Genomic DNA, 10858 nt, shown 5'->3' on the forward strand with positions numbered 1-10858 from the left:
CCTGCTGGTAGTAGAAAAACCTTTACTTATAATTATTTGATTGCTGAAACCATAAGTAGGGGCTTTAAATCTGCTACAGCTGCATGGACTGGCATAGCAGCAACTCTTCTTACAAATGGATCTACATTCAAACTTCCTGTTCCAATATTGGAAATGTAACTCCTAACTCTATACACGGGCATTTTTTAAGACAAGTTAGTTTGTTTTTGCTTGATGAAACATCCATGATACCTAAACGTGCCTTAAATGCAATTGATAGGTTATTAAAAGATGTTTGCAACAACAACTTTCCGTTCTGAGGAAAAATCTTTTTTTTTTTGTGGTGACTTCAGGCAAATTCTGCCTGTTGTGAAAAGAGGACAACCAGCTGAAATAGTAGAATTGCGTATAAAATGTTCTTTGCATTGGCAATGGGTGCAGAAGTTTGCATTAACTGAAAATATGAGAGTGCAAGATGGGGAGTGCAAGATGGAAGGTGAATTTTCCCAGTGGCTACTAAAACTTGGGAATGGAACTATACCTGTCAAAAGTCCTTTTAAAGGATGCATTGAAATACCAAATCAGTGCATTATTAGAGAAAATGAATCGATTGTTGAAAAGATTTTTGGAGATGCTGATCAAAATGATTATTCTAAACGTGTGATTTTAACACCAACTAATGTTGATTCATTATCAATCAATGAAGAAGTGCTTGAATGTCTGCCGGGTGAGGTCAAAATTTATTTAAGTGCTGATCAAATTGAGACTGATGACCTTAATGAAAGAAATAACTCCTGTTGAGTTTTTGAACAGCTTAATTCTTTCAGGTATGCCACCTCATTGTTTAAAATTGAAAATTGGTTGTTTAGTTATGCTACTTAGAAATTTAGATCTCAAAGCTGGGTTATGCATGTTCTCGAATGAAAGTTTGTGCTCTTCAAAATAATTATATTGATGCAGAGATTTTGACAGGTGTTTCTGGTGGTAAATGGGTTTTTGTTCCTCGAATTCAGTTGGCTCCATCAGATTCTAATATACCTTTTGTTCTGAAATGTCGTCAGTTTCCTGTCAGATTGGCTTATTCAATGACAATTAATAAAAGTCAAGGTCAAACATTTGATAGTGTTTTTTTTTTTTTTTTTTTTTTTTTTTTGTTATTCACCTCCCCTCCTCAAGGCCGAGAAGGCTACTACAGACGAGGAGGTTACTTAATAGTGGTTATAACCCTCTCTCCACTCTATAATTCCGAAACACGAACCTTGACGAACAAGGCCGCTGCGCGGAGAAACAAGTTGAGCGCGGTACTACCAGGGACGTGGTGGGGATCGAACTCGGAACCTCTCGCTTATGAAGCAAGCGCTTTACCACTACCGCATGTTGTGGTATATCTCAAAAAACCGTGTTTCTCTCATGGTCAACTATAAGTTGCATGTTCAAGAACTAGAGTATTTAATAGTTTGTTTTTCAAAATTGATAAACATCTCATTCAGGGTATGGTAGGTGAAAAGTGTTACACAAATAATGTTATATTTTCTAAGGTTCTTAATTTATAGTCTTTAGATTTTCATTTCGAAAATTTACTGTTTGTAGGTTGTGAGTACTTGTATGTATAACTTTATTTATTATTTTAATTATTTTTTTTCATAGTTTTTGATAAATATATCTGTCATTTAATATTGTTATAAAATGTGTTTACATGTGTTATATAAAACCATATTTGTTTATAGTTGTATATATTTTAAAATTATGTTGTTTCCATGTTTTCAAAGTTGTGTCACTTGGGATTATGTTGAGCAAGATTGATAACCTTGCCAGCCAAGCGGTGTACTTATAGCAGAGGTGTGACTTGGCAGCATTTAGTGCCAGGCGGTGTTACTGCTTTAGGGCTAGGTTGTGTTGTCTAGCCTTTTTTTAATTATTCTGGAAACACATAATGTCTGTTAATGTTTAGCGTAATGTGTATGAGAGAGTATGCAACCTTGATCTTTAAATCTAAGGCGTTTTAATGTCCTAAATTTGAAGTAATTGATTAACTAATATTGAATATAAAAGCAAATATACTTTTCTGTATTTATATGTTTAGTAAAAAGATAAATATAGTTAACTTTAAATTGGTTTTCGAATTTTGTCTTTCATATTTTAAATTGGTTTGTTATTTTCGCTGGATTTTAGGATCAAGGGTGTTAATATTCTATTGTTATGTGTTGTTGTTGTGATGTTTTGTGTTGATAGACTGCTTGGCTTACCTTCACGTTGGTGTCTATTGTTAAAAATGAATAATTGGTAGTTTCATTATTGGAACTTACTGCTTTTATTTATTTACTAAAAGCCAAGACAACATTTTGCTAAAAATGCAATTTATAACTTAATTTGATTTTTTTTTTTTTTTAGTATTGTTAATTTTTTTTTTTTTTAGTATTATTACATTTTCGATAAATGTTTATATCAACTTAAATTATATTAACGAAAATTTTCGTAAATTAATTCAATACAGAAAGATTAAATATTTATTTTAATATTGAAGTAATTAAAGAGGTTTAAGAAAGAATTGACTTCAATATTTGTTTGCTTTTCTGTTTAGATGACAGCAGTATTATTGGAGAAAGTAAGTTAAAAAGCATTTTTACTTTTAAAAATGGAAAAAAATACTTTTTAATATATCTGTTTTTTTTAAGTAGGTTTAAAATTTCAGGTTTTTAAAATCTTATATATTATAATCTTAAATATTTTTTAATTACTTAAAAAATATATTTTTGTTAAATTACACCAGGTTGTAGAAAATAGTTATAGTTTAATGACAAAGTTGTAGACTGTTAGAGCAGATTAAATAGATCAAAGATTTATTTAATCTACTTAATAACTTACTACCAAAGTGAAAATTTACTATCAAATGTTTGTTTGTTTTTCTGTTTAGTTGAAAATAATGAAGAGAGAGGTAGTAAGTTTAAAAGGATTTTTATTTTTTATAAAGTAACTAAAATATTTTTTAAAATATTGTTGTTGACTTTAAAGTAAAAAAGTAGGTTTTTATTATTTTATACAATAAGCCCAAGAACTTAGGTCCTACTTAAAATTATATCGTCAATAATAAAGAGAAGAAATTTATAATTCTCAGTAAGGCAGCTTTTTATTATTTTATATCAAGTTAGTTTAATTAAGATTTATTTTCTTTAGTTGATCAAGAGAGATCTAATAAAGGTATTAGTTACATTAGTTGAGTGAATTTATTTTTAAAAAGTTAAGTAGATAATTTAATGTCTATACATTTAAGTGCTTTTATTGTTTAGACACAGAATTGAAGACTGAATTAAGTCAGTGTTTTTGCTATTAGATATTTGTTAATAGGAGTTTGCTTATTTGTACTGTAACTGGAATTTTAAAACTTCAAGTACCTAAGCTTTATTTTATTTTTTATTTTAGGAGAGTTGGAAAAAAAACTTTTTATTTTTTTAAATTTGTTATACACATGTTTGATTGTAAATTAACTTTTTTTTGTTTGAAACGTATTTGTACTCAATTGCTTAGATATTTATAATAAATTTATTTAGTTGTGTGCATTTAACGTTTTAAAGACAATTTCCTTTTTTAACGAAACATGTATCAAGGGGATACCAAAAAATTAATAACTCATGAATAATTTACCTTCAATTCATATTAATCTTATTAATTAAAGTTCATGAATTAAAAAATATAACAAGAATTTAGCTTTACTTTTTCGTCAATTTAAAGCATGATGAAGTGTTATTTTTTGTGTCAGTAACTAAAAACGTATTGTGTTCAACTTAGTAATGTCGAGGAAAATGGTTCTGCCTTACACTGATATCACCTGTCAGTTGTAAATTATTCAACTTTAAATTGTGGAAAACAGCCACTATAAATTAAGTAACAGACCGACCATAACCTGTATTACGGGTTTCTTTCTGCTAGTATTATATTATTTGCTGATGATGCCGGTGCCTATAATCCGGCGAAAATTTCAAATAAGTTATTTAGTATTGAGAGAATTCAAATTATCTGATGTTTTAAATTAGTTAATATATATATATATACACTCTCGTACAAGATGTCAACATTTAAATCATATATATATTTATATATAAATGTATTATTTTACATTTATATGTTTCCCAGATATATATTACATCAGTTACAGTGCAGGGGCTTCCGGAATAGCGGACGCTTTTTTATAACGAATTATATAAGTAAATTTTAAAAAAAGAAAGATAAAGAAAAAAAAAAAAAAAAAGAAAAATAAATAAAATAAGTGAAATAAGAAAAATAAATAAAATAAAATAAAAAAAATTAAAGAGAATGAAGAAAAGAAAGAGGAAGAAATAAAAAAGCAAAAACTAAAAAAAAAAATTAAAAGCCAAATCAAACAAATTAACAAAAAAAAAATGAGATATGAAAAAAGAAAGACAAAAAGCCATAGTTAAAAGAAAAAAAACGTTCGAAAATGGAAAGTAATTAAAAAGAATTAAAATAAAATAAAAAAATTTCTCCCCTTTTGAAGAAAGCAAAAAGAATATTTTTTAAATTTTATTATTTTTGAAAGACTATATGTGTTTGTTTGATAACTTACTTTTTTATTTTATTATCTTCATTTATTATGAAAACTCTATACTTTTCGTGACTAAATTGTTTGTGTGTGTGTGTGTGTGTGTGTGTGTGTGTGTGTGTGTGTGTGTGTGTGTGTAGGTGACACGTTTATTTATTGTTATTTTTTGATGAAATATTTATATTACTTTAATGTATATGATTATTGATATTATTATTATTATATTTATTAAATCATTGTTACTTTTTTTTTGCAGTAATTGTTTTAGTTACGTGGTAGGTTGTTACATTTTGTCAGTACATAACTGTTTGTAACTTTCCTGTCTATGCATTATATTCAATTGTTGTTTTAAAATTGATATTGATTTATTATCATATAATTTTCTTATTATTCTTATAATTTATCATCATTATTATTATCATTATTATTTGTATTATTAATGCTATTTCATGGTATATACTTAAGATTAGTTTTAACTATTTGTAAATGACCTCGATTGTATGATCTTTTTATCGAAAAATATATTGATATATAGACACATTGTAAACATACTTTATTGAACATAAAACTATTCAATTGAACTTAATATTGGGATTTTTTTTTTCCCCTTTAAACTAAAAGTTTTAGTTGCAACACCTTACAGCTCATTTAAATGTAGCCACATACAAACAAATATTATGCTAATGTTCCCAATATTATTCCCAATATTAATTCACTTTGCTATGACATCGCAAATGGATGAAGCATTTTTTTAACGGTGAAAAGTAAAAGAGCAAAATAAAAGAGCAGGTAAAATAAACGAGCAAAAGAAAAAATAAAAGAAAAATAAATAAAAATTGTTTAGAATAGAAAATTTGAAAAATAAAAAAAATAAAGTTAAAACAATGAAAATATTAAAGAATAAAAATTGAAGAAAAATATCAAATAAACAGTAGAACAAAACGCTAAGTTAAAAGAATAAAAATGTTCGCGACAAATTCGAAAATAACGTTATTAAAAGAAAACAAAAATAACATTTTTTAAGTTTTATTCATTTATGTTATTTGGATTGCTTATATTATCCTGTAGTTTTGTGTACTGTTTACAATGCCGTCTGATTATGTGTACTTTTTACACATAATCAGACGGTATTTTTGTTTATACTGTTGTGTAATATTGTGCATAATTTATATTGACGTGAACATTTGTATATTATTTATGTTGACGAATATTTTTTTTGTGATCTTTAGCTTATTATTTTTATTATTGTTGCTTTTTATGTTTGTTGCTATTATTAAAGTTTTTTTTTTTTTTTTTTTGTCTCATAATATTTTAAAATATTCTTTTGTTTTCTTTTTTATTTTCTATCATCATTCTGATCGTCAAACGTTGTGTTATCTCATTCATTCGTTATTTCTCATGTCAGTTAAACTTGCTTTTTTAAATATTATTGTTCTTCTTTAAATTTTGCTTTGATCTCTTGGTCGCTATCTGTATTACTAATTTTTGCTTTATTTGTTTATTTTATTAAGGTATCACTCCAATGACTAGATTTTAACTGTGCAAGTGGCGCCGATCCTAGTTTTGTAAAATTATAAATAAGTTTGTAACTTGTTCAATTTTATTGGTAAATAAATGAATTTTTAAAAAAATGTGCAAACGGATTTCTTTTGCTGTAATAACTTAAATCTTAACTACTTCCTTTACGGAAGTAATTATATTAAAAAACTACTTTTTATTGAACTTTAACAAAAAGTAGTAGGGGAGTTAGGGGCTCTTTAATCTGTGGGGCAGCTTGATCTTTTAGCGCTACATCAACTATTTATAACTATATATGCGTGACGTCTTAAGTTACTATCAGCATATACAGCATATACTATACTGCATATACTTCTGGCTATTTATTTTTGTTGTTGTTTTGACAAAAAATCGATTTTACGAATTTTAAGAAATAAAAGTTTGATTTTCACGATAAATGGGAAATTTGATAAACAGGAGAATTATTCATATATTTTTATTACTATTTTAAATATTTGTAAAATATCAACTGCAGTCACTTGGTATTTCATTGACGCATATTTTATGGTATGATTTCGCCGTTGAATGCTATTTATGAGCGAGATACAGCCATTATTACATGATGTATACCTATAGGGGTTCCTTGATCTCTCTTACACGGAGCTGGTTGATCTGAGGATCAAGGTGTCCCATACTAAAACTTTGATACGTATAATTTGTTGTATTTAATTACATTCGAATAACTATTGAAATGCATTCGTTGCACAAAGAAAAAATATTTCCATTCGCTAGATAAATAAAATTAATAATAAAAAATAAAAAAGTAAATTATTTTAACAAGATATAGTAATAATACTCGATTTAATTTTGTTAAATTTTTGATAGACATAAACATTTATCAGCTGCCGCTGGATTTGAAACTGTTAATACGAAAGATCAAACATTTAAAGAAGATAATTGCGAACAAGAGTAATTTTTTGTCTAACATTTTCCATGCCGTTCTCATTGAAGAAAAAGATCATGCTGTTGACCAGTGATGCACGCTTGGTGTCGGGGTTCGATACCCGTGCGTAGACGCTTGGTCAATTTATTCTGAGCGTCTGTATTTGTAAGTAGCTGCTAAATTTATGTCACTGTTTCTCGTTCATTTAGTTTGAAGTTGTTTTTCTTCATGTTTAGTTAATTAATACTGCTTCATTGATTGATTGACTGAATTAGTATTATTACTTATGTTCTTTTGTAATGTTACTGCATTTTTGTGACGAATATATATATATATATATATATATATATATATATATATATATATATATATATATATATATATATATATATATATATATATATATATATATATATATATATATATATATATATATATATATATATATATATATATATATATATATATATATATGTATATATATATATATATATATGTGTATATATATATATATATATATATATATATATATATATATATATATATATATAAAACTATTGTATCATATTCTAAAAACGTTTATGATTTTTTTTCAAAACTTCAGATTTGGTGTTGACTGAAAATGGTTAGAAATAGAATTCGGAAGACAGATAGAGGAATGGTATCTCCCGAAACAATGAGAGCAGCTGTGGATGAAGTTTTATTGAAAAACAGGCCTAACAATGAAGTTGCTTGAGAGTTTGGCATTGATCGTATGACATTGAAAAGATATGTTAAAGTGCAAAAACTTAATCCGGGTGTTACATTTAAACCAAGATTTAATACGCAACAGGTCTTCACAGAAGAAGAAGACTGCTTATCAAATTATTTGCTTCAAGCTTCGAAGATGAACTATGGCCTTTCAACGAAAACAATGCGCCAATTAGCATATGAAATGACTGTTGCTATTAATAAAGTTTGTCCGGATTCATGGATTAAGAACAAAGTGGCAGGCATCGATTGGTTACAGAGCTTTATGAAAAGAAAACTACAATTATCTTTACGAGCTCCAGAAGCCACCAGCTTTGCAAGAGCAACAGGTTTCAACAGATTCACCGTTAGTGAATTTTTTCGGAATCTCTGGGAGATTCCGGGAGTGCGAGAACGTGATCAGTTTGGTCCAGAAAGCATTTACAATGTGGACGAAACAGGAATAACAACCGTACAAAAACCTGTTAAGGTTATTGTTAGTAAAGGTGTCAAACAAGTAGGTAGCATAACATCTGCAGAATCAGGAACTCTCATGACAGCTTGCTGTGTGATTAAATGCGATCAGCAATTTGATACCACCACTGTTCGTTTTTTCGAGGGTGAAGTTTCAAGATTTTATGATTGAAGATGGTCCAGCCGGATGCGTAAAATTTGCTAATCCATCTGGTTGGATGACATCAGATATCTTTGTCGAGTGGTTGAAACGTTTTATCAAACATTCGCACGGTTTGAAAGATTCTCAAGTTCTTCTCATGCCAGACAACCACGAGAGTCATATATCTGTGACAGTCCTCGATTTGGAAAAAGAAACGGAATAACTATGCTTAGTTTTCCACCACACTACAGTCACAAGCTGCAACCGTTGGACAGATCTGTTTATGGGCTTCTGAAGAGGCATTACAATGGCGCTTGCGGCAACTGGCTAATCAGCAGTACCAGACCGATGAATATGTATAACATTGTTCCGATTGTGTGTGAAGCTTACGGTAAAGCCTTTACTAAATCAAACATTGAATCTGGATCTAATGTTGCCGGGAAACAAATAAGAAAAAAAAATGTAAAAAAATACAAGTCCAGCAGTTGAAGACGATGAACCAATGGAACTTTCCGATGATTCTGATAATATTCATCGCCTACGACCGCTTGAAAGTGAAGACAGTGAAAATGATCTTGAAACGATATCTTCTTGAATCATCAGACCTGAACTTTGACTTTGATGCACTGAATGTGAAGGATTTTGTTCTTGTTAAATTTGATAAAAAAAAAGAAAGCTATTCATTAGGTTGGACAAATCTGTGAAGAAGAAAATGTGCGAATGCTAAAATATTTGAAAAGAGAAAATTTAAAATCGTATAAATTCATCTCTGTCAGTGAGTAATTGTACCAGTTTACCAGAGATGATATTGTCTGCAAGCTTCCAGATCCAATGCAGCATGGTGGCACAACTCCTGTCGGTCGACATTTGATTTTCGATTTTGAATTTTCAGTTTTTGCAAACATTTCTTAAAATTTCGTATGAAAAACCTTGTTCAATAATCTTTAAATGTGAATCTCTTGGCAGAAATTTAAAGAGCTGTGTTTTTAATAATGCTTTAATGCCAACTTGTTATTGATTTTGTAAAAAACTGTATGTAAGATAAAAGTGCCCCATAGTGCAAATCAAGGTGCCCCATACATGGGGTACCGTGATCCATTGTAGGTGATGTTATAAAGTTGAGTTCTAGCTTACTAAATATTACTTGGACCAAAATTAGCTAGTTGTTCCGAATAAAGTAAAATTAGCTAGTTGTTCCGAATAAAATAGTATTGTTGTCTGCAAGAATTTTCAAGTAATCAAACATAAACCATAAAAACGTTAAAGGTGCCCCAATCTCCCCTATAGTCAAATAACTAAATAATAACTTATAGAAACATATACACCATGTTTACCACAAGTTATAAAAAATCTTATCACATATCTGAACAAAAAACGTCAGTATGCATGAGCAACGCAAATACTTTAAAGTTACGCCAAGGTTAAGGTAGCTTCAACTAAACATGACTTTTGTTGCTTAAATCAGGCTGAGCATTTTCTGAAGATGTTTTGTAAATAAAATAATTTGAGAGTTGAACTTACAAAAAATAAATCCTAAATTTGGTTGTAAAGTGCGGCCGTGGCGCAGTGGTTAGAACGCTTGCTTTATAAGCAGGAAGATCCAGGTTCGAAACGAGCTCTGGACAAATTTTCGCGTCACGGTAAGGAAGGAGGCGTGAACTTCCTGGTTAAATGCACTTCCGCGGTGCTCAGTGACAAGACCGTTAGGACTTCTTGGGGCACCTAAAATAAAAATTTAAAAAAAAAAAAAAAAAAAAAAAATTTTGTATTAGGCTGCTAAGCAAGTTTTGTGAATACAAAAATTAATAAATTTTGAACTTACGCCAAACTTGCGCTAATCTCACGCTTAAAAATGTTTTGTGAAAATACCAAGTATTTAAAGAATAGAATAGCGTACCGTTAACAACAATACCATTAACAAAAGAATGCCGTTAAACGGCAATATTTAAAAACTTTAATTTTAGATATAAAGCACTTTTCGTATAAATGTTATTAGGGGTGTTCCAGATAACACTTTTTCATTATCCGACCGGATATTAAAGACCCGGATATTTAAAATTATCTAACCGGATATCCGGATAATGTAATTCAAATCCTAAAATATATATTTTATAATGACAAAATATTATCGTGATAAACCTTCAAAATAGCGAACTTTGTTTCACAACTTTTCTAAATTAATGATAACTGTGATTTTAGAGCAATATGCGTTGCATGTGGAAATCAGATAAGCAGGGTAATAAATCTGGTCAGAAGTCATTTTGCACAACTCCACCGCATAATCACGCAAAAAAAATTTCATTGTAATTTGTATGAAGAGAAAAAAATATTAATACTGAATCTTCTTCAGTTGCACAAAGAAGTCCAAAACGCATTAAAATCTGATCAAGTCTCCTTTTTAAAAGCTGTTCATGGAAATGATGTTTTCTTTAATCACTCGATTATAGAAAAAAATAATGACTAAAGTTTTAAATTATTAGAAACACGAAAAGAAGTTTCCACTGCTAAAAGAGTTAACACTTAATTTACTAACACC

At 28.9% G+C, this 10858-nt stretch overlaps 2 long non-coding RNA genes across 4 annotated transcripts in view; both read left to right on the top strand.

Annotated features, from left to right (window-relative positions):
- Window positions 1-3646, top strand: part of LOC136083930 (uncharacterized) — a 27133-nt gene extending 23487 nt beyond the window's left edge. For 2 of the 3 annotated variants that reach the window (XR_010640214.1, XR_010640216.1), the window contains exons 2-4: window positions 2561-2584; window positions 2894-2914; window positions 3154-3646. This is a non-coding gene — a long non-coding RNA (uncharacterized LOC136083930). The remainder of the gene's footprint in view (window positions 1-2560; window positions 2585-2893; window positions 2915-3153) is intronic. The other variant, XR_010640215.1, reaches the window with a different exon arrangement.
- Window positions 3647-6917: 3271 nt separating this feature from the next.
- Window positions 6918-9323, top strand: LOC136083931 (uncharacterized). The gene is made up of 2 exons (XR_010640217.1): window positions 6918-7142; window positions 7582-9323. It is a non-coding gene; the product is annotated as an uncharacterized LOC136083931 (long non-coding RNA).
- Window positions 9324-10858: the final 1535 nt, after the last annotated feature.

Source organism: Hydra vulgaris, chromosome 08, assembly GCF_038396675.1.
Source record: "Hydra vulgaris chromosome 08, alternate assembly HydraT2T_AEP".
In the NCBI taxonomy this organism is placed as follows: domain Eukaryota; kingdom Metazoa; phylum Cnidaria; class Hydrozoa; order Anthoathecata; family Hydridae; genus Hydra; species Hydra vulgaris.